Source organism: Eublepharis macularius, chromosome 7 (genome assembly GCF_028583425.1).
Source record: "Eublepharis macularius isolate TG4126 chromosome 7, MPM_Emac_v1.0, whole genome shotgun sequence".
Classification (NCBI taxonomy): domain Eukaryota; kingdom Metazoa; phylum Chordata; class Lepidosauria; order Squamata; family Eublepharidae; genus Eublepharis; species Eublepharis macularius.
Genome location: NC_072796.1, coordinates 82,037,833 through 82,060,581, shown reverse-complemented (window position 1 = coordinate 82,060,581; position 22,749 = coordinate 82,037,833). Strand labels below are relative to the sequence as shown.

Genomic DNA, 22,749 nt, shown 5'->3' with positions numbered 1-22,749 from the left:
TGAAATGCTGAGCATAATAAAGGTAAATATAATCTTGAATATAAAGTATTTTAAGTAAGTGTGGGGATGGAGAGGAAAAATATTATGTTGTTTAAGTATTTTGATATATATTCTGTCTTTGTTTTTATGCATTTATTGTCTACTTGTTCTTTTTTTTAAAAAAAAAAATTTAAATCCTAGATATGGATGAAGGAATTCAAAGTGCAGGTAACATGATAACCTATAGTTTCGAGAGCAGAATTAAAGATGTGCTTAGAGGTGAAAATGTACTGTGGATCACTGCAGTTGACCATAGCTCCCAGGAGCATATTTTTGCAGGGCACATGAGGTCAAATGATTCTGTGTATTTGCATTGCTAATTCTGTAATGTGTGAAGTGGCCATCTGGAGTAACAAGACAAACTAGCTGTAATGAGGCTGAACTGGTCATTTGAATGTGAGCTTCTTAGTTCTGTGTGAAGCAAAATTACAGAATGGAATTGAATGTTTCCTGTCAAATTAGTTTTGCAGATGATAAATGCAGTCTGAATAATTGCCAGAAAAAACAGCAATAGCAGCCCCTTTCTGGTTGCCAAGATATTTGTGTTGAGCCAAATAACTCCCCAGATAAACTGGCACTCGCAGCTTGGGTGTATGTTTTGTTTTTATTGGAAGTGATGCTTTAAAAAGCAAAATAACAATAAAAAAGCACCATTTCACTGTTAAATGTTTTAATGACACTTTCTTGGGAGTAAGCCTCATTGAGCATAATGAGACTTATTTCTGAGTAGACCTGCTTAGAATTGCTCTCTGTGTCACAGTTAGCCATGTGAAACAGACTTCTGTGTGCAGAACATTCTTTGTATGCTTAACTCTTCTTATACATAAGCTGTATGTAAAAGGGGATCATTGGCCCCAACGCAGAAGACCTAGTATGCTGCAGTCTCACTTTTTGTCCCATTTGAAGCAATTAAAGTACTCAGCAATGACATATGAGCATGGTTTTTTAGCAAACTTCTCTAACTATTTCTGGGGAAATTGATATTGGATGAACACTGAAATCTTATATGTACTTAGATTTCAAAAAGAATCTGCACCTCCAGTGGAGATTCCCAGAACCCATAATGCATTTGTCCCATCTTCCCAGACCTTTCTGTGAAAGTAGTTTAATGCGGCCAAGCTAGGATGTTTTATACATTTTAATGTTTAATACATTTTCATCCCACCCTTCCTCCACAGAGTTCAGGAAATAGTGCAGGATGCTTCCTATTTTATTCTCGTAACAGACAGCCCTGTGGATAGCTTTGGGTTGAGGGGAAGTCACTATTCAAGTCACCTAGGCAGAATGATAATTTGAACCCAGGTATCTCCATTCTTAGTTTGCCATTCTATCCATACATCCGCCCACACATTGTTGTCCTTTCCAAAGCAAACTAAAATTAATATTAAAATATAAAATCAGTCAAAAACAACACACAATTAAAAATAGCAACAACAAAATTACAAGACTATAAAATACAAATGCAATTAAAGTACTCACTGACATATTCAAGAGGCCAAATTGCTAAACAGGAATAGTGCCTTTTAGGAATTTACATGAATGTGTACATTAACATAGACATCAGGGGTATGCAGAACAAAACCTGTGAGCCAGAAATGCACACAGAAATTGCTATTTCATTTCATTAAAGCATCTTCCAGAATGGTGAACCAAATCTGGGAAACCAAGTTCAAACAAACACCCTTCCACTGAAAATGTTTGTGTGTTTCTGTTTCGGTTCTTAACATGCAGCAGCAGCAGCTGGCAGACAGGCATTGGGCAGGCAGCATCTTGTTATCGTTAATGATATTGTCTCCTATCAATTGAATCCCAAGGGGAGAGAACCTTTATGTTTTACCACTTGATTAACTCTGATGGAGGAAAGCAGAATGTGCACGAGTGCATTTTTGTTGTGGTGCTAGCCGGTCAATGGCATTGTCTCACTGCCAATCAGGTCATTGCAGGGGAAGAAGTGCCAACCCTTCCTGCCTATTGGCTTTGGAAACTTCTGTTTAATTAACTCCGTTGGAGGGAAGAGGGAAGTGTGCATCCTTTTTTGTGTGTGGTGCTACCCAGGCACTGGTCTCTCTCCCCCACCCTATCAGGGCACTTGAACAGTTGGTCACTGAGAAAAAGTGCTGCTGGGCAAAGTGCAAGTGGTCTGTTTGACCAATCAACTAGATAAAAACCATGGAAGACTTCACTCATAGTCTTTAGGGGCTCTCTCTTTCTCTGGCCAATGAAACTCCAGCTACTTCACAGTTCCTGCCTATGCAACAAACAATCTAGTTTTCTCTACAGGTTTCCATCATACTGCATCCAGCATCCAGCATCCTGCATCCAGCATCAAAACATTATTTTCTTAAAAAATTCTCCACTTCAAGCTTAAGCAAAGCCCCCTGTGAACCATTGGCCTATTCCACCCTTTCAAAAACAATCCTGCCTGCTGGCCCACAGCAAAAGGGAAACTTAGAGGGGAAATACATAGGCATTTTTGAGGAGGGGGGAATTCAGACCTCCATGCTGCCTACCCGCTTGCACTTGGACAATGGAGACATTAATGTGAGAAATCACATACAATGCAGTGGAATATTGAGTGTCAAAGGGAAGAACATCCCTTGTGGGAATGAAACTGCAAAGCACAAAAAAACATGACAACAATAGGCAATATTAGGACACAAGGGTGTCCTAATGGTATTGTCCTTATTAGTAGTATCATCACTCAAAAAAAGAAAAAAGTGAACATAAAGGAGGATTTATTTTAATGTCACTGCACTGGTTGGAGTGCTCTCCTGCTTGGGTGCCTCTCCACTACCACTTTGCCAGTTTTCCACCATAGTGTGCACCCGCTGACATTTGCCTTTTTTGGAGTCAGTTGCTGTCTCTCTCTGTGTAGTGTATTTGAGGAAAAACTATGTGGATCAGTGGTTTAGAGAAACAAAGATTAATGGTCAGTGAAGTTTTTGGTTAAGTGCAAAATCAGCTGGCCCAGATCCTCATTTCCCCACCCCCACCCACTGAAAAGAACAGTGTGCACATGTGTAGCCAGTTTGGTGTAGTGGTTAAGAGCATGGGACTCTAATCTGGAGAACTGGGTTTGATTCACTACTTCTCCACTTGAAGCCAGCTGAGTGACCTTGGATCAGTCACAGCTTCTCGGAGATCTCTCAGCCCCACCCACCTCACAGGGTGTTTGTTGTTGTGGAGATAATAATAGCATACTTTATAAACCACTCTGAGTGGGCGTTAAGTTGTCCCGAAGGGCGGTATATAAATTGAATATTATTATTATTAGTCACCTTGATGCCTTTCTCAAGCATTCTTAGGGGTCAGTAAACACCAGACCACATTCTTGTGTGTGCTGAAACTCCATGGGTTGGTGGTTTAGAAGGAATACTGTGTTCTGAGTGATTTTGGTGCCATCAACTGCAAAAACAGCTGCCCTGAAGACCTCAAAGGTCTCATTGCAAAGAGCGGGGCCAAAACTCATGGCAATGAAAAACCAGATGAATTTGGTTTGAACCAGCAAAATTCCACCCCCCAAATAGTTCATTTGGAAACCCTGGGTTCAAAACTGAAACGATTATTGTCTGTTCGGTGTCCCAGATGTTGATCGCATTTATTTGCACTTTTCAGCACACTTGAATTATTCCTGATTTTCTTAGCAGTCGATTCCCAAGCATTAGAATTGGTTTGGGTACAGTTCTTCTGCACATCTGTGCTCCCTTTGCATTTTTATAAAGGTGAAGTCAGTTTATTTTGTTCCGAACATGCCTTAAATAGTCAGAATCTTCAAGTAAATGTGATGTTGTCATGAATGGCATCATCAGTGATGTCACAGCACACACACCCTTTTTATTTTTCATGACTGCTTATAACATATCAATATAAGGGGTAATTTTTTTAAAAGGGTCAAAATGAACACATAGGGAAGTTTTTGCATGGGAAAGCCTTAAAGATGAGCAGCTCTGCCACACATATCTAAGTCCTGTCCCTGCAGTCCAAACTGGAGAGCCCCCACCTGGGCTGACCCAGGGTTAGGAGGTGGAGGCTGGCATCAGGAGGGCAAACTGACCTCTGCTGGGATGGAGCCTGGAGCAACAGTGGCTATGTGATTTTCAAATGGTGCTGCTTTTTCTGGTGTCAGAAGTGGCCATCCCTCCCCTGGGCCCTGAGAGTTTGGGCAATTGTTTTCAAAATTGTCATTTTCAAAGTGTTATATCAGCCTACCGTTGTAACAATACATGCCGCAGATTCTCTGAATTCACAGCTTTCATTTCTTTTCTTTTTTTTAAAAGGAAGTCTCTAGCCCCTTCCTTTGCAAAGATGTAAGGGAAAAGGCATATCTCCTCAATGGAATAGATTAGAGATTTTTTTAAAAAAGAAAGCTGGGAATTCAGAGAATCTGCTGCATGTATTGTTACAACAGCAGTCAATATAATGTTATGAAAATGATGATTTCAAAAGAAAATAAGATAATAATAACATTTAATTTGTATAACACCCTCCAGGACAACTTAATGCCCACTCAGAGCAGTTTACAAAGTATGTTATTATTATCGCCACAACAATCACCTTGTGAGGTGGGTGGGGCTGAGAGAGCTCTGAGAAGCTGTGACTGACCCAAGGTTATCCAGCTGGCTTCAAGCAGAGAGTGCAGCTGGGGTGGGGAGAGCAGGGCCAGGGAACTGCAGAGGCTATTCTGCCCTCCCCTGGATAGGCTGGGAGAAGGGCTAATCAAGGAGTCTGGGTGGGGACTGGGAGGAAAGCCAGGGAGGTGAGAGAAGGAATCCCTTAAAAGCAGGTTCCTGAGAGGGCTAGGGGGGAGGGGAAAAAAGCAAAGGAAGAGACAGTTGGAGTGTGCTGTTGTTCCTAGGGCAGGAGAAGGAAAGGTGGTGCAACCCCTTTCCATGCCCATCTGAGGCCTGAGGACACCTGCCTGTGGCATCTAACTGGCCAACTGATAGCCAGGCAGGGGCATTGGTGAAGGAAGAGCCTCACAGTGTGAAATAGTATTTTGTCAGTTCTGAATCTACTGACAATCTCATTGGGTGACCCAAAGTTCTTAATACTGTAACACTTCAAGAGAGAAATCTCTATCCAGTATTTTGGTATCTGCCTTGATTTTTAAACCTGTACCACATCTCCTCTTTTTCAATTGAAACCCCCCCAGCAGCCCAGTAGTGCGAGATGAGTGCTATAACTCTGCTTTGGATGGAACTGTAATGTTTTAGCCTTTCTTCATAGAGAAGGTGTTGAAACTGGTTTTACCTAAATTAGAGTAACATTAAAATCAAATCAATTAAAATTACAACTAAATAAAACAGTTCTCCTCTGTGAACTGTTTAGGAGAAATGGAGAATGAGGGATTCATGCCTGAGGGCCAGAGCTTTTTTTCAGCTGGAACGCGGTGGAACGGAGTTCCGGCACCTCTTGAAAATGGTCACATGGCTGGTGGCCCCGCCCCCTGATCTCCAGACAGAGGGGAGTTTAGATTGCCCTCCGCGCCGCGGCGCAGAGGGCAATCTAAACTCCCCGCTGTCTGGAGATCAGGGGGCAGGGCCACCAGCCATGTGACAATTTTCATATAAACTTTAAAAAACTCCCTCCCCCTTGTTCCAGCTGACCTAAAGTGACATCGTTGTGTGGTCTTGGGAGTATGTGTGCACTTTGTGCGTGCACATGTGGTACCAGGGGCACCACCTCCCGCCAGGAGTTGCCCCCTGTGCTGGCAACCCACTGAGTTCCACCATCTCTTTTCCCAGAAAAAAAGTCCTGCTGAGGGCATACCCCTGTTCCTTTGCTCCTACTTCCTCTCTATTCTGCAGTTAACTAATCATTGGAGAGGGGTATTTGGGATTGCCAGTTTTCCCTCTAATCTCAAGTAACCACCAGTTTTGGTGGTTATACTTGCAGTCATATTCTCTATGGTTTATTATTTATTAGTGACAAGTAATCAAATGTCAGTTAACTTTTAGCTGATAGAAATAAGACCTGGGTGTTTAAAAAGTAACAAACAGGCAATTAGATCCAGTCACAAACAATTTTCCTTCTCACTACAATTCCCATCTGACACGGATTTAGCCCCCATAACACCCAGCATAGTTTTTTTGGGGTGGTCAAAGCAAAAAAGCTGGTTTGATCTAACCCAAGGATTAAGCTGATAGTCATTTGAACATATTAAATTCATCAATGCAAAATTCTTTGAATTTCTTATAATTAAACATTCTGATGGATCTAAATATCATATGACTGAACATGCAATTATGCTCTGAATAGCCATTGGCTTTGATGGAAACATACTCCATTGCAGTCATATTGCTTTCTATCAGTTAACCTCCCAGTGATTTGTTAAATAAATTTTTCTGTTAGGCAAGAAAAGTCATTTTCAAAAAAATTACTCTATCAAATCAGTTTCTTGAAAGGGTTATTTCATGCCTTGAACAGATTTTATATAACCATCACTTTAGCTTTTCTGGCCTTCGATCAAGCTGTGAAGTTAAATTATATTAAATAAATATGAAAAGATTATGCCTCAGCCCTGTGTTATATTGTGCTTTGCATAGTAATGGGAAGGCACAAAAATTACATTACCTAACATTTCTAGAAAAAATAAAGGGGCACATTTGCAGAATATTGTAATTTATATTAATATGCCCATTTCTTTTTTGCACTGCTACTTACTTTTGAAATTTCCTTCAACTGCAGCACAGTATGTGCTGTACTTTATTAACCAATTATTGGGCATAAAAACTCTTCAGGAAGATATTTTATATGATTTTGTTTCTTATCTTGTATTTTATATATTTTGACAGGGACACAATTTCTTTTACAAAACAAATTATGTCTTTTGCAGATTGTGATTGTTATCTGTATAGGGTTGTCTGAGTGGACTGACCAAAAGGCTCATCTGTTGCAATAAGACAGTACAATCTACCTACCGGACACCTACCCACCAGATTAATATAAGTACAGGACAGAGTCCTCCCCCCCGCCCCGCCCACAAGTGAATGAAAAGCTAATAGCTGATGATGAGCGAAACAAGGAAAGGTAAACACTTCACTACAAGACTACTAAATACGGTCTTGTAGAAAATTGTCTTGGTTATTCAGAACAGGGAAAAAATATCCACCCAGAGTGTGAAGAGGGGGGAAAGGGGAGAATTGCAAAGTTCCTCTCCCCCATCAATCTTGCACTGCTCTGTCTCTGAAAACTTTTATTTAAAACCTGGTAAATTCCACCCAGAGTGAGGGGGAGAGGACTAAAGACTGAGGCCATAAACTACACTAGAAAAATGCTTCTTACGTAATTTTGCTTATATTTTCAACTTTCCTCTCCACAGCAATGCCAAGCGACTCTTTTAAAACTACAGTTCCAGGGAAACATTGCGTCACCCAATAATCAAAGAAAATGTGCTCGATGTTTTATGTAGAGAGGCTCATAGTCTCTGCCCACCAAAACTACCATTTTCTCCAGGGGAACTGATCTCTGTAGTCTTGAAATCAGTTGTAATTCCCGGAGAACTCCAGGCCCACCTGGAGGTTGGCAACTTTAGATGCCACCTGAAAGCCTGCTACTGAGGAGCAGGGAGCAGCATGTGTTAAAGGAAAATTACTGACCTGTTAGATGCTAAACTTGTCATGATTTGAAAATATCTGGTCTTTATTTTCAGATCCAAAATTTTAACAAATTTTGATTGAAGATGTGCTCAACTAAAGATGAATGTGTTGAGACAGTTCTCCTGGTATGTTTTAATTTGTTAGACCCCTTGGTGGCCCTTATGAGGGCAAAAAGGTGGGATATAAATTTTGATAAATAAATAAACAGCTTAATCCTATGCCCTGAGGCAGCATTCTTGCTCATGCGCCGACGTAAATGGGGCACCCTTCCACAGCTCCCTATAGACTTTTGCAGGAGAGTCCTGCCAGCACAACAAGGCGAGGCAAGCACGACAAGGTGAGGTGCAGCCGCTTCCAGGAGCACCCTCCCGCCATTGCCCTAACAACCCCGCTCACACCAGCCAATGGCCACTCCCCTCCGCTGACACCCAGGCAAGAGGCAAACAGCGGGGCAGCCAATGGGGAGTCCATGATCCCCGCTGCTGCCAATAGGCCCACCCCCTTCAGAGAGCAGGCATCCCTGCCAGGGAGGGGGGCATAGGTGACAGTGAAGGTCCAGATCGAACACCCACCCTCTCGCCTGTCCAGCCCCCATTTCTGATGAGGGCCAGGCTGGTGGCTGCAGCTTGGTGCACCTGCAAATCCACGCTGCTGCCATCACCACCGCAAAAAAAAGGGTTCCCCCTCCCTGAAATACAGGGCCAGATAGTATGGAAGTGATCTCTGTTGCCTGGAGATCAGTTGTAATTGTGGGAGATCTCCAGCTACCACCTGGAGACTGGCAACCCTAAGTAGCCCTCAGGTTCCAGAGAAGCAGGTGGGGGAGGCGGGGTCTTCAATGAGTGACAGGAATGCCCATTGGGAACCACGTGGGAGGCCGTAAGGCTGTTTGGAAGCGAGGGGAATGAAAAGCCCCCCCAAACTTGCTGTGGTGCCACTTGAACACATCACTGCATCTCTACAATGCCCCAGTACTGGGGAGATTCCCTTCCCCAGCGTGGACTGATAGGCCCTCCCCATACCAGATTGTCCAAGTCCATCCCTGCTTCTACAAACACATCCTCCACACCCTGGAAGCAACTTCACACGTGCAGCGACCATCTTCCTGGCTTATCAGATGCCAGCAGCTCAGACTATCAGAGAATGAAAGTCCTCAGTGCCCACCCCCCGCAGACATTCATGGGCCACAGTTCAATTCCCACCCCACTGCCTGAAGTTACATTGAAGGGAGGAAGGGGGCAGGGAGGCTGGACAAGGCGCCACGATACATTTGCGGGGATGTGTGAGAGGGCATATGTGACAGGGAGTTGAGAAGGCGACTGCAGGCAATGTCAGTTAGGCATGCAAACACAGAAGTTTTGTTGTTTTTCAACTTGTTTTATTAAACTGGGAAAAGAGCCATTGTCTCTCGGCTGGAAAGGGAGCAAAGTCATTTTGCACAGCCCCTGTTCTGCACTCCCAGGGGCAAGGCTGAGATGTGGACTGCCTTGAGATATTGCTTCCTGTGCTGGATCTGAATGACACTCGCAGAGGATTACTGGGGGGGGGGGGGAAGCAGACATGCTTGTCTCCTCTCTCCTGGACAAGTCACGACAGGCCTGCAAGAGAAAGACACACATGTGTTGCAAGTAACCCAGCCTAGTCCATGGCTGAGGCAAAACCCACACTCCAACATCTGATAAGATGCACATAGTAGAGAGCAGCAGCAGCAGCAGCAGCAGCAGACTGTGGCTAGATAAGGCTCTTCCTACAGGTTCCCCTTCAAAAGCAAACAAGAGTCCATTGTTTGAATAAGGAAACTTTACTGCAGAAAAGGTCCATTGTAGTCCACTGTCCTGAATAGGAGACTCAGGATGGTACACGATCATTGTTACCAATGAAGGGCAAAGCATGAGGTACAGAGTAACAGTTACCCACTGAACCAGCCTCCCCCCACAGTTCCCAAAACAATATCTTTCAGTCTTGGGAAGTTGCTCTCTCTCAAGGCCAATGCTTGGTGGAACGATGTTAGACGAAACAATCTCCTCCGGTGAGAGATCTGCCTGGGAAGTGGTGCACCTGTGGGAAAGCACTTAAACACTAGAAGCATTAGAAAATGGAGTCAGTACAGTTTACATATACACTGGACCTGACATTCTGCCCCCCTTAAAATAGATCCCCCCCTGGTTTATATGGGTAACGAGTATGAAAAGCTTTGGTTAGTCTAGGAGCATGAACATGTGCAGAGTTCACCCACTCATCATAACCAGAATCAAAGTCCTTCCACCTAATGAGGTAAAACAGCTGTTTACGTTTGAGTTTCGAGTCCAGAATTTGCTGCACCTCATAGTGTATTTGGTCGTCTATCAGAGTAGGGATGGGCGGAGCTTTGACATGCCAGTTGTCGTCTGTTGGAGCTTTCTTTAAGAGGCTGACATGGAAGGTATCATGAACATGGCGCAAATTCTTGGGCAAATTTACTGCAACAGTCACTTTATTGATTACTTTGCGCACAGGAAAAGGCCCTAGGAACTTTAACGCTAGTTTGCGGCTGGTCTGGGCTAGTTTTAGATTCTTGGTGGAAATATAGACATGATCTCCAGGTTGTAATTCCCAACCGGCCGCACGATGGCGATCTGCGTACTTTTTGTAATCCTGTTTGGCTTTCTCGAGGTGTTGTTTGATAATAGTCCATTGTTGAGCTGCCTCCCCCCACCATGAAGATACATCTGGCGAACTAGTTGGATGTGGTCCTCCTCAGTGTCTGAGTAAATTAATACGTCATCAAGGTACACCACAACTCCTTTATAGAGGAATTCATGTAAGACTTCATTTATCATGGACATAAAAACGGAAGGGGCTCCCGCCAAACCAAACGGCATAACTAAGTATTCAAACTGTCCGAGGGGCGTATTAAACGCTGTTTTCCATTCATCCCCTGCCTTTATACGAACGTGGAAGTAAGCATCTTTCAAATCTAATTTCGTAAAGATCTTACCTTGGGCCACGACGTTGAGTAGGTCTCGGATGAGCGGGATGGGATAGGCGTTGTTGGTTGACACAGCATTAAGTCCTCTAAAGTCCGTGCATAGTCGGAGTCCCCCATCTTTTTTCTTCACGAAGAGAACTGGAGCCGCATGGGGACTATTGGCCGGGCGGATGAATCCCCTTTGGAGATTGGTGTCGATGAATTTCCGGAGCTCCTCCCGTTCACGGGGATTCATGGGGTAGAGTCGGCCTTTGGGCAGGGAGGCCCCCGGTATTATTTCTACTGCGCAGTCGGTTCTTCTGTGCGGGGGCAAGGTATCTGCTTCCTTTTCGGAGAAAGCGTTCAAGAACGGCCAATAATATTCAGGAATTTGTTTTATGTCCTCCCGGGTGAGAAGAGCCTTTTCGGTGTGGGATGGATCAGTGCCCCAATTTTGATCCCATTGATGGGTTTTACAGTTCGCGTGATTAAAGGTGATGCATCCTTCTGCCCAATTAATGTGGGGGTTGTGATCACAGAGCCACTTGCTGCCTAAGATTAACGGGTATTTGGCCGTCGAGCTAATAACGAAAGATCTCTTCTCCCAGTGTTGGCCCATGCCCGTGACCACTGGAATGGTCTCGGTGGTAACAGGGTTCATGTTAGTGCCATCCATTTGTTCAAAAATAACTGGGTTCTTCAATTCGCGGACTGGCAGGACCAATCCGTTGACTAAGGCTGGGGCGATGATATCTCTTGAACAGCCCGAGTCAATAAGGGCTTGTACACGAATGTGCATCTTCCTCTCCGGGTTCAGTAAAGTCACTGGCATGAATAGTATGGACCCAGGCGGCCGGTCCCGTGTTGGGACGGGCTTGGGGTGGATCTGTCGTTTGGGCCCTTTTACGACAGATCCATTTCGTTTCCCGACGAGGGGCTTTCTGGATTCCCCTCCACACCTGGGGAAGCGGGGTCGTATTCCATCACCTCTTCCGCCTCCAGCCCCCTTTCTGAAGCTGGTCGTTGGGAAGCGCCACGACCTCTGTGCGCTCATGGAGCTGGAGTCGGGCGTTGGAGAGTAGGAAATGGAGCCAGGGTTGGACGCCGTAGTTGGAGTGGAGGTCTTTGCACAGGCCGGTAGGGGCATTGTGCTGCAAAGTGACCGGCTTGTCCGCATTGCAAACACAGCCCTTGCTGCCATCTAGCATCTCTCGCTCCACGAGTGGCGTATCCAGCGCCCCGTCCTCCCCTCTGTAGAGTCAAGGGTCTCCTTTGTCCCGTTTGTTGTTGTTGTTCAACCAAACGGACTTCCAAGATGCGATTCTCAACTTCGCATGCAAGTTGGATCCAGCCTAATAGCGTAGGAGGATTGTCCTGCATAAGGGCTCTATCTAAAAGTCTCGGGTTTAGCCCTTGCTTGAATAGGATAATCTTGGTGGATTCCTCACACCTAGGGCATTTAGCAGCTAGTTGTCGGAATTTCGTAATATAGTCTCTTGCCGACAGGCTGCCTTGTCTAATGGCTTGCAATTCCGTTCGGGCCCTCGTTTCCTCTAAGGGGTCCTCGTATTGTGCACGAATAGCATCCACCAACCCCTGGAGAGTATTCAGTTCTGGGGCCCCAATATTGTAGAGACCTACATACCAATCCGCAGCTTTGCCTTGCAAGCGAGAACCGAGATGCTCAATTTGGCTGGCCTCGCTACCAAAGAGGTGTCCCCACCGGTTGAAGAATTGCACCACTTGCACTAGGAAAAATCCTAGCTTGGAGGGATCCCCATCAAAAGTAGCTTCCAGTTTCACCCAGCCCATCGGGAGGTCTTGTCGCGGAGCCAGTGCAGGGTAAAAGTCCGTCGGAAGCATCAATGGCCTTTGAGGTACGAGGATGGGTCGTTGGGGACCCGGTTGTGGCAGCGGTGCTGGTTGCGCTGGCGGCGGCATCACCGGCTGAGCTGGCGGTGGCGGTCTTGGTTGGGCCGGTGGCGGTAGCGCTGGCCGGGCAGGCGGCGGCAACCGCGGCCGGGCTGGTGGTGGCAACACCGGAGGCGCCGGCAGTAGCGGTTGAGGTGCAGGTGGCCGTCGCGGTTGGGTCATGATCGGCCGCTGAGGGGCGGGTTGGTGGGGTCGTAATAGTATAGGCCCCACCGGTCGATTTGGAGGTGGTAATACGGGTTGGTCCGGTGGCAAACGTATTGGTTGCTGTAAAGGTATTAGTTGTGGTCGAAGCGGAAGGGGCCGCAGCGGCGAAGGCCTGATGGGTGGTGGACCGTGCGGGCTTGCCCCTCCCGGCGTCGTTACTCTGGGAAGCAGAGGCTGATCTTGAGGCGCCGGTAGACCTTCCCTTGGGATTTGCTGAATGGGGACAACTTCTGGCGGTTGCTGAGGCAATTCCTCCCTAGGAGGATCCAGAGGTTCATCTTCGTTCTTCTGTGCCTCCACACATGGGGACTGCGCAGGCGCAGGCCAGCCGCCGGAGAATTTTCTAGAGCTTCCAAGGCTCCGAAGGGGCCGTTTGTCGCGCGCCTCAGCGACCGTCTTCCCGCCCAAACGGTCACGTGATCCTACAGCGACCAACGGCCCCTTCCCTCAGTTCTCTTCTTGCCGCCGCTTGGAGAGAACGTGAGCTTCGTTGCTCTGTGCTTTTTTGTGCTTCGTGCTTTATTCTGACTGATTGCTTGGCTTTTGACTTCGGACTTCGTGACCTCGACTATTCTTCGGATCTCGTTTTGGACTTTGTTGTGGACTCGGTAATTTGACTCGGACTGTTTTTGACCTTCCTTTCGCGTGCCCCTGAAGATGGCCTCAAAGGCTCTCTTCAAGCATTGCCTCCAATGCCACACGAAAATGGCCAAGACCGATGGCCATGAACTGTGCCTGTTCTGTTTGGGGGAGACCCATAATGTGACGGCCTGTAAAATTTGCCAGGGTTTCACCAGCAAGGCCCGGCAGGAGCGCAAGGCCCGACTGAATTCCTCCCTGTGGCAGAAGGTCATGTCCGGAGGCGCTCCGTTGCCCTCCTCCAAGGCCGGCCCAAGCCCCTCTGCCGAACGGCATTCCAGAGCTGGCTCAGTGGCCTCCGCGAGGTCGGGGTCGAAACCGCGTCCCCCGAGTACCTCGGCGTCGAGAGCGGCCTCTCCAGCGCAGGGACCGGTGCGGCCGCCCCGTAGCGCGTCATCTACCAGGTCGGATCCGAGACCTACGTCGGAACCGAGGATCCTGGTACCGAGTCCCCGGTCGGAACCGACGTCCGGATCGGTTCCGATGAAGCCTAAGAGGTCGAAGCCGAGGTCCCCTTCGAAGGTGAGGAGCGCGTCGGTTCCGAGGTCTTCTTCGGAACCAGCGAAGAAGAAGAAGAAGACCAAGCATCATCGGTCGCCGCGTCCCGCTCCTCAGGAGGAGGTCATCGTGCTTCCTCACACGCCTTCCCCTCACCTGGGCTCCCCGGAGCCAGAAGACATCACCGTTCCTGTGCCGGATCCGATGGCCTTCGAGACGGTGCCCGCGGAATTCTCGTCGGGGCCGGAGCCGAGCCCGCACCGTCGGAGCCGACCATCGCTTCCCCTTCGGTCGCCGAGGCTGGAACCGAGCCCGTCTCCTCGTCGGAGCCGTCCGTCGCCTGCCCGTCCGCCTCCACCTCCGGTCGGTCGTGAGCGGCATGGTTCCGGGGACAGTGTCCGATCAGTCCGGTCCACTGCGTCCCGGCATCGGCAGGCTTCCTACCTCCCCTCGCCATACCGTTGCCAATGGGAGGGGGCACCTGCGGGCTTCTCCGTGTCGGAACCGAGGCCTTCGACATCGAGGTCGGCGTGGGCTCCCCCTCCGCTCCAGGTTCCGGAATCCCAGCTCGGTTCCGATGAGGAGGATGTGGAGAGCTTTGGCGGCTACCAGTCGGAGTCCTGGTCCGAACCATCGCCGGCTGAGGAGCTAGTGCCATCGGCGGACTCGCCATTCGAGGACCTCCGCATCTACGCCGACCAGATGGCAAGGATGGCCAAGGCTCTCGAGATGGACATCTCCTCGGCAGTTCCCCAGACCAAGGACAAGCTCCTCAAACGCATTTACGGAGACAACCCGGCGTACGTTGGCTTCCCCATGCTCGAGGGTATTGAGGAAATCGTGGAGAAGGTATGGCAGGTGCCCTGTGATCAGCCTCCAACATCCAAGAGGATTGAGCAGCTCTACAAAATCAAGCAGGGTACCTGGCCGGCGCTGGTGAAACACCCTCCACCTTCCTCCTTGGTCACAGAGGAGTTCAACCCCAGGCGATCGGGTCACTCCTCGGTGCCTGCCGATAAGGAGGGCAAGAAGCTGGATGCCATGGGCAGACGCCAGTACATTGTTTCTTCCCTGGGTCTGAGGATTGCCAACTATCAGACCATCATGGCAGGGTACCAGCTGTACCTCTGGGAGAAGTTGGCATCCTATACACGAGACCTCCCTCCTGAGCAGAAGGCCGTGGTGTCCCTGCTGCAGACAGAGGCTGTGAGGCTGTCTAAGCAGCAGATGAACGCTGGGAGCCACGCTGCTGACACTGCTGCTAGAGGTATGGCGTCGGCGGTGGTCCTCAGGCGCCACTCCTGGTTGCGGTCTACGGCCCTGTCCCAAGAGGTACGTTCCAGGGTGGAGAGCATGCCATTTGAGGGGGACTCGCTGTTCTCCAAATCGACCGACGAGACCCTGAAGAAAAAGAAGGAGGACCGGCAGACGGCGCGGTCTTTGGGTCTGGCTCCAGCGGACAAGCCCTCCTCCAGGTCACGGTACGCTCTCAGGTCTGGCCCTTACCACTACCAGGGCAGATACCAACAGCAGCGGCCGGGCTACCATCAGTATCCTGCCTACCAGCAGCGGCCTTACCCTCCCGCACAACAGCAGAGGAGGCGTCGGCCCTTCAAGCCTCGTCAGGCACAGCAACCGGCCCAGCAGAAAGATCAGCAGGGCGCCGGGAGGCAGTACTGACGGGTCGCGCCAGCCGTATCCCCGAACTTTTCGGACAGACTTAGTCCACTCCTCTCTGAGTGGGAGTCAATAACATCTGACTCATGGGTCTTAACTATTGTTGAACTGGGATACGGGCTGGAGTTCGTTGAGCTGCCTAGATGCAGTTCACCCCTGACAGCTGTCAATAACACTATGGCCGAGCTGGATGCGGAGATCGTGTCGCTCTTGGCCAAGGGTGCTGTGGAAGAATTGCCCTATGAGGACTCTGTAAAGGGTTTCTTCTCTAGGTTCTTCCTGGTCCCTAAGAAGGATGGGGGTTTACGTCCCATTTTAGATCTGAGGGGCCTTAATGCCTTCCTCAAGGTGACCAAGTTCAAAATGGTTACGTTGGCGGCGGTGATCGCCTTACTGAAGCAAGGGGATTGGTTTGCGGTTCTTGACTTAAAAGACGCATACTTTCACGTGGGCATACGGGAGGAGCACAGGAAGTACCTGAGTTTTGTTTACCGGCATAGGGTTTTCCGGTATAAGGTGCTCCCCTTTGGCCTGTCCACTGCCCCACGAGTGTTCACTAAATGTGTGGCCCCTGTGGTTTCCTTCCTACGGGAAGAAGGCTGTACCATCTTTCCGTACCTCGATGACTGGCTCATCGTGGCTGAATCAGAGTCTAGGCTGGTGCAGGACATTGGCTTGGTACTTAGCACTTGCCAACGCCTGGGGCTCCTGGTGAACTTGGAGAAATCCAAGCTGGTGCCCAGCTGCGAGGTGTCCTACATTGGTGCGTTTTTAGACTCTGTGGAGGGTAAGGCCCTGCTCCCCTTGGAGAGGGCTCGGTCCCTAAGGGGTCTAGTGTCCATGTTTAAAAGGAACCGGTTCCAGTCTGTGCGCACTATCCAGTGCTTACTAGGGCATATGGCAGCGGCCACCTCTGTGGTGCCTTTCGCTAGGCTGCGTATGCGCCCTCTCCAGAACTGGTTTGTGCGGAGGTATGATGCTCTACTGCACCCTCCGTCCCTCAAATTCTCTATCCCGAGGGTCATCCTCTCCTCCTTGGACTGGTGGCTGTCTGATGACAACTTGTTTAGAGGGACCCCTTTCGGGTATCAACACCATGACATCACGGTTACCACTGATGCCTCTCTGTTGGGATGGGGGGCTTACTGTGGTGATGTGTCGGTGCAAGATGTCTGGTCTGACAGGGAAAAGACCCTCCATATCAATGTGCTTGAACTAAGGGCCATTCGTTTCGCACTTGTGTCTCTTACAGCACTGCTGAGAAATCGTCATGTCTTGGTGCAGATGGACAACACGACTGCCATGTACTACGTGAATCAGCAGGGGGGCACAGTGTCCATGGCCCTGTGCTGGGAAGCCACACTCACTTGGCAGTGGGCTATCAAGAACGGCGTGTCGCTCCGTGCTATACACGTGGCTGGGTCAGACAATGCCCGGGCAGATGCCCTCAGCAGGGCCCCTTTACTAGACCACGAGTGGGAACTGAACGGAGAGTGCATTGGGCCGATCTTCCGGATGTGGGGTCATCCAGTGATAGACGTGTTCGCCACTGCGGCGACCACCAAGGCCCACACGTTCTGTTCCAGGGCAGGGAGCGACCCCCTCTCTATTGGGGATGCCTTCCAGTTTACGTGGACGCAGGGCTTGCACTACATGTTTCCTCCATTCCCCTTGATTCCCAGGGTCCTGTGCAAGATAGAGGAGGACGGGACGGACTGCATCCTAGTGGCCCCCTTCTGGCCACGGCAGGTTTGGTTCCCGAAGCTCCTGCAGATGTCCCAACGGACGTATGTGAGTCTGCCCCCTCGGCAAGACCTTCTCCTAAACGGGAGCCTGGTCCACCACGATCCCAGGAAGCTGCACCTAACGGCTTGGCGGATCGTTCCTCCCCGATAGGCTTTACTGACGAGGTACAGAGGGTCCTCCTGAATGCTCGTCGGCCATCCACTAGGCGCGCTTATGCGGCCAAGTGGCGCAGGTTTGAGCTCTGGGCACTTGCCAGAGGAGTGGTGCCTGACAACAGTCCCTTGGGGGTTGTGTTCGAGTATTTGTGCCACTTGCGTGGCCTGGGCTTGAAGGCTTCCTCCCTCAAGGTCCACCTGGCAGCGATATCAGCTGCTCACACCCGAGTTGAGGGTGCTACGGTGTTTTCTCACCCACAATCCCGCCAGTTCCTTAAGGGCATGTACAATCTTTACCCACCTGTATCAGCGCCAGTGCCTCAGTGGTCGCTGTCCTTGGTGCTCTCACGTCTCATGTTGCCTCCATTTGAACCTATGGCTACATGCCCCTTGGATATGCTATCCTACAAGGTAGCATTCTTGGTGGCCGTCACATCGGCCAGAAGGGTCAGTGAGCTGTCTGCACTGCGGTCTGACCCTCCCTTTCTTGTGTTTCATCCCAACAAGGTGGTCCTGCGTCCCTGCCTTGGGTTCCTGCCCAAGGTGGTGTCCGCCTTCCACCTCTCGCAGGATATTTCACTGCCTGCATTCTTTCCTCAGCCTTCCTCTAAGGGGGAAAAGGCCCTCCATTCCCTAGACTTGAAGAGGGCCCTAGCCTATTACCTTGATAGGACGAAGGGATTCCGCACCTGTCCTCACCTGTTTGTATGTTTTGGGGCCAAGGACAAGGGTAACAGGGCTTCCTCGCAGACCCTGTCTAGGTGGATTGTGACGGCCATTAGCAAGGCCTATTCCCTGGCAGGGGTGGCTTCCCCGCTCCATGTCAGAGCCCACTCCACGCGGTCCCAAGCATCCTCTTCGGCACTCCTCAGGGGGGTGCCCCTGGTTAACATTTGTAAAGCAGCCACATGGTCCTCTGCAGACACCTTTGTCAGGCATTACGCCGTTGATGTCAATGCGGAGCAGGATGTATCTGTGGCCAAGGCTGTCTTACACTCCCTTTTTTCCTGAGGGAGTTTTGGACTGACTTTCTTGGCGTACCTGCTGGGTACCCTTGAGTGAAAGTGTGTATATATGTACCTGGGGGTGTGTATATATGTAAATATTGAATATTTATGTGTCCTTACACAGTTTTTTTTACATAGATGTATATATGCATATCTATTTATTGTTGTTCTTGTTTGTTCAATAAAATTGTGTTGGACTTCACCCCCGCCTTCCTTATTGTGTGAAGCTTGGTACACTCCCATGTGTGGAGGCACAGAAGAACGAAGATGAAAACAGGGTTAACATACCTGTAACTTATGTTCATCGAGTTCTTCTGTGCTGACACACAACCCTCCCTCCTACCCCGCTGTGAACTCCAATGCACAATACTGTGATGGCTGTAACGGATATTGGTGTTTTTAAGGTGTTATGGCTGAAGTGTGTTGGTCAAGCGGCGGCAAAGGAGAACTGAGGGAAGGGGCCGTTGGTCGCTGTAGGATCACGTGACCGTTTGGGCGGGAAGACGGTCGCTGAGGCGCGCGACAAACGGCCCCTTCGGAGCCTTGGAAGCTCTAGAAAATTCTCCGGCGGCTGGCCTGCGCCTGCGCAGTCCCCATGTGTGTCAGCACAGAAGAACTCGATGAACATAAGTTACAGGTATGTTAACCCTGTTTTCTTCTGACTGATCCGGCCGGACCGTTATTGGAGAAGCGGGAGGGGGTATCACCGGCGACGCGGGTGGACGGCTTGGCCCTTCTTCCCTGTCTCTAGGCCCCTCAGCTGGAGTCTCCTCGGGAGGTGGATCCCCGTCCTGTTTAGGGGTTTCCGTTGGAGCTTCTCCAGGTACCTCAACGGGAGTATCCCTGCGAGGCGGGACTTCGTCTAGTTTAGGAAGTTCCGCGGGGGGTTCCCCTGGTTCCCCAGGGCAGGATTCCTCCTCACCTGAAGGCGGCGGCTGCCACGGGGCGACATCCATCGGATAGGAAATAACGCTTTGGAGAGTAGCTATTTGTACAGCCATTTCTTCAGGTGATAGTCTCTCTCCTGCCCCCATCGCTGCGATTAGATGAATGGCATGAGCCAAACTTTCCTCCATGTCGATCAGTTTAGCTTCCAACTGTTGCATTCTACTTGGACCCGGTTGCCCCATCGTGGAACCTCCCTCAGTTGCAGTCACCGGGGAAAACGGCCCCCAAGGCGGAGGGTCTCCGTGATCGACTTGCGATCTCGCTGCGAGAATTCCTTTGGCTAGGCCCGTCACTGCCGAGATGCCGGAATCCACAGCATGGGTGCGACTTTGCATCTGCACCCAACTTTGTTCAGGAACTTCCGTTGGCTCTTTCCACGGGGCAAGTTCCGAATAATCCCAACTCAGGGCGCCGCGGCGGGATGTGTCCCCGTCCGTCTGCTCGGTCGTCCTGTTCCAAAACAGCCACGGTTGGCTGCTGTCCAATTCAGGGACAGTCTCTAGGCTTCAGCGCCCGTCCATGGAAGCTCGTGGATGTAGCCCACTGGCTCGGCGCTCTCTCATTTCTCGGGGTCTGGCCCCCCACTCCGAGGGCGTAGGTAACGAGATCAAGGGGAGAGCGGCAGCTGTCGGCCTTGTCCCCTCACTGCCGAGATCAATGAGAGGCGGAGTAGTGGTCAAAGCTCCGGTCCCGGCTGGCACCGGTTCCTGAGGTTCTTGGAGTTGCGCTGGTTGACTGTCGGGAGATGCATACGGATCAAACAAAGGATCCCTGTCCGGGACAACCTTGGATTCCGCTGGGCCCGACTCAGGCATGATTGGTAACAAAATGTCAGACTGTGGCTAGATAAGGCTCTTCCTACAGGTTCCCCTTCAAAAGCAAACAAGAGTCCATTGTTTGAATAAGGAAACTTTACTGCAGAAAAGGTCCATTATAGTCCACTGTCCTGAATAGGAGACTCAGGATGGTACACGATCATTGTTACCAATGAAGGGCAAAGCATGAGGTACAGAGTAACAGTTACCCACTGAACCAGCCTCCCCCCACAGTTCCCAAAACAATATCTTTCAGTCTTGGGAAGTTGCTCTCTCTCAAGGCCAATGCTTGGTGGAACGGCGTTAGACAAAACAATCTCCTCCGGTGAGAGATCTGCCTGGGAAGTGGTGCACCTGTGGGAAAGCACTTAAACACTAGAAGCATTAGAAAATGGAGTCAGTACAGTTTACATATACACTGGACCTGACACTCCACAGATGCAGCTAGCGACCAGCTGATGCAAGACCCTCTGGCGAGGAAGCAGTCTGCTTTGGGGTGATTTTACCTTTAAGGGAGGAAGTTAACAGGTAGTTACAAACACCTGGTCAAGAGTAGTGTTCTGGGCAACTGCCTCTGGGGCAGGCAGGGGCTGCCGCCACTGTCCTCTCCCCCGCCAAGCCTCACCTGAAAAGGCTAGCGGTCAGGCGAGTTCAGGTGATGGGGCAGCCAACACACATCAGCGAGCCACACCGCCCCATCTCTTTCTTACCTGTAAGTGCTACCTCGCTCCTTACTGAGATGGAACTTCAGAGTCAGATAACCTGCAAGGAAACTTGAGTGGTTATTGTTAGTTAGCCAGACAGTCTGGACTTTGTCCCTCTTCCTTTGAGCAAGTGCAAAGTTCTCCCAGTTTTCTTGCTAAGTCCCCCCACTGCACTCAGTGCCCGCCACCATGAGTACCCTCTCTCCCACCTCGTGCTCAAAGTACCCACGGCAGAAGGCTGACGGGCAGAGCTTTCGGCTGTGTGCTCACTTACCTGAGGTCATGAGCAGCGCAACCGGACGTTTTGTAGGGTGTGAGAGCAGGTGATTGGGTGTGGGGAGGGGGGCTTGCTCACCCCAGAAGTGGATGCGGATTGGCTCCCGTGGTAGTTCCCATCCTATGCTCCCTTGCGCTGCGGGGACGGGGCTGAGCAGCGAGAGAGGGGCTCGTGTTTTCCTGATCAATGGGCGCCTGTGGGCTGCGCCTCCTTTTTTCCTGGCGTAACTTTTTGCTGCTGGAGGGGGCATTTCCAGGGCTGGAGTGGCTTTGGAAGTGGACTAACTCGCCCCCTGCCCCGCTCCCTCCCATGCCAGTGTGGGGACTTGTGTCAGACTTGCACCTCCGCCCAGCCGCCAACGTGCCTGCTGCCGGCAACCCGTCTGCAGTACTGTGCAGCGGGCGGGCACCGGCAGAGAGGGGTTTACGTCGGCGTATGTGCCATTTATGCCCATGCAAGGCTTAGTTCTCTTCCTATGCAGTTTCCACCTTGCTGCTTAGGATTGCACTGAAAATAACTATTTTTTAAAAAAATCCCTACCAGGGAATCTGCTTTTTGAAAACCCTGTTGCCATTGCACTGCATTAGCAGTTGTAGCAGAAACAGGGAAACTACACTAACCTGTCTCCATGTGGAAAATATTAGGGTCTTTTAGCAACTCTGCATTTTTATTAGCTTACATGATTTGGTTTTTTAGTTTGTATGAATTACTGGTTAATTGAACTATAGATTTTATTAATTGCTTTGAGTGTAGAAAAGCAGTTGAGAAATATTTCAAATAAATACATAATACAGGATCTGGGGCTGATGTCTGATCAGCATTTTGTTTAATAAGCATTTTGCAGATAAAGTAACTCAGATTTGCTTTTATTTGTTAGGAGCAGATGTGTCTGGGTCCTCTACTTTATTGAACTTGACTGGATGACTTTCATTTGTTTGTTTCTTACACTTTTGCCATTTTAGAAGAAAATACAATACTTGAATAAACATAAATCTAGATTTTACTATTTCTAGAATTATATAAAGGTTATAAAACTGTAAAAAAGTATAGATTCTTAATGATAACTGACAGAATAAAATGCTTCTTTTTATTCTGCCCCCATGTATTTTTTTTTCAGAGTATGGAGCCATAGTGGCCGAGATTTTTGATTCACATATATTAATGGAAGAAATAATTAACAGTTAATTCTGTATAATAAAGAACTCCCTTGTGAAATTTAATGATCATACAAGGCTTGATTATAAATAGGTATGAATGGATCCCATCCCCAGTTCTACATACTTGAAATGTACATAGTGGAAAGTGTACATACTTTACAATTTAATTTTCCTTTACAATATTTAATTTAATTATTTGTATCCTGTTTTTCTCTCCAGTGGAGACCCAAAGTGGCTTAAAATACTAACAAAAGCATTACAACAGAAACAAAAAAGAGAAGGGGGGCTTCCGAGTATAGACAAGATCTCCCCCTCTCTCTTGACTGATCTTCCCTCTGGCTCAAGGCTATGACACTTGGGCTTAGAGCTGAAGGACTTTGGCCCATCATGCCTCTACACATGA

At 49.3% G+C, this 22,749-nt stretch overlaps 1 protein-coding gene across 3 annotated transcripts in view; it reads left to right on the top strand.

Moving 5' to 3' along the window:
- Positions 1–22,749, top strand: part of NOL4 (nucleolar protein 4) — a 310,646-nt gene that overhangs the window by 227,406 nt on the left and 60,491 nt on the right. The gene's annotated exons all lie outside the window — the stretch shown is intronic.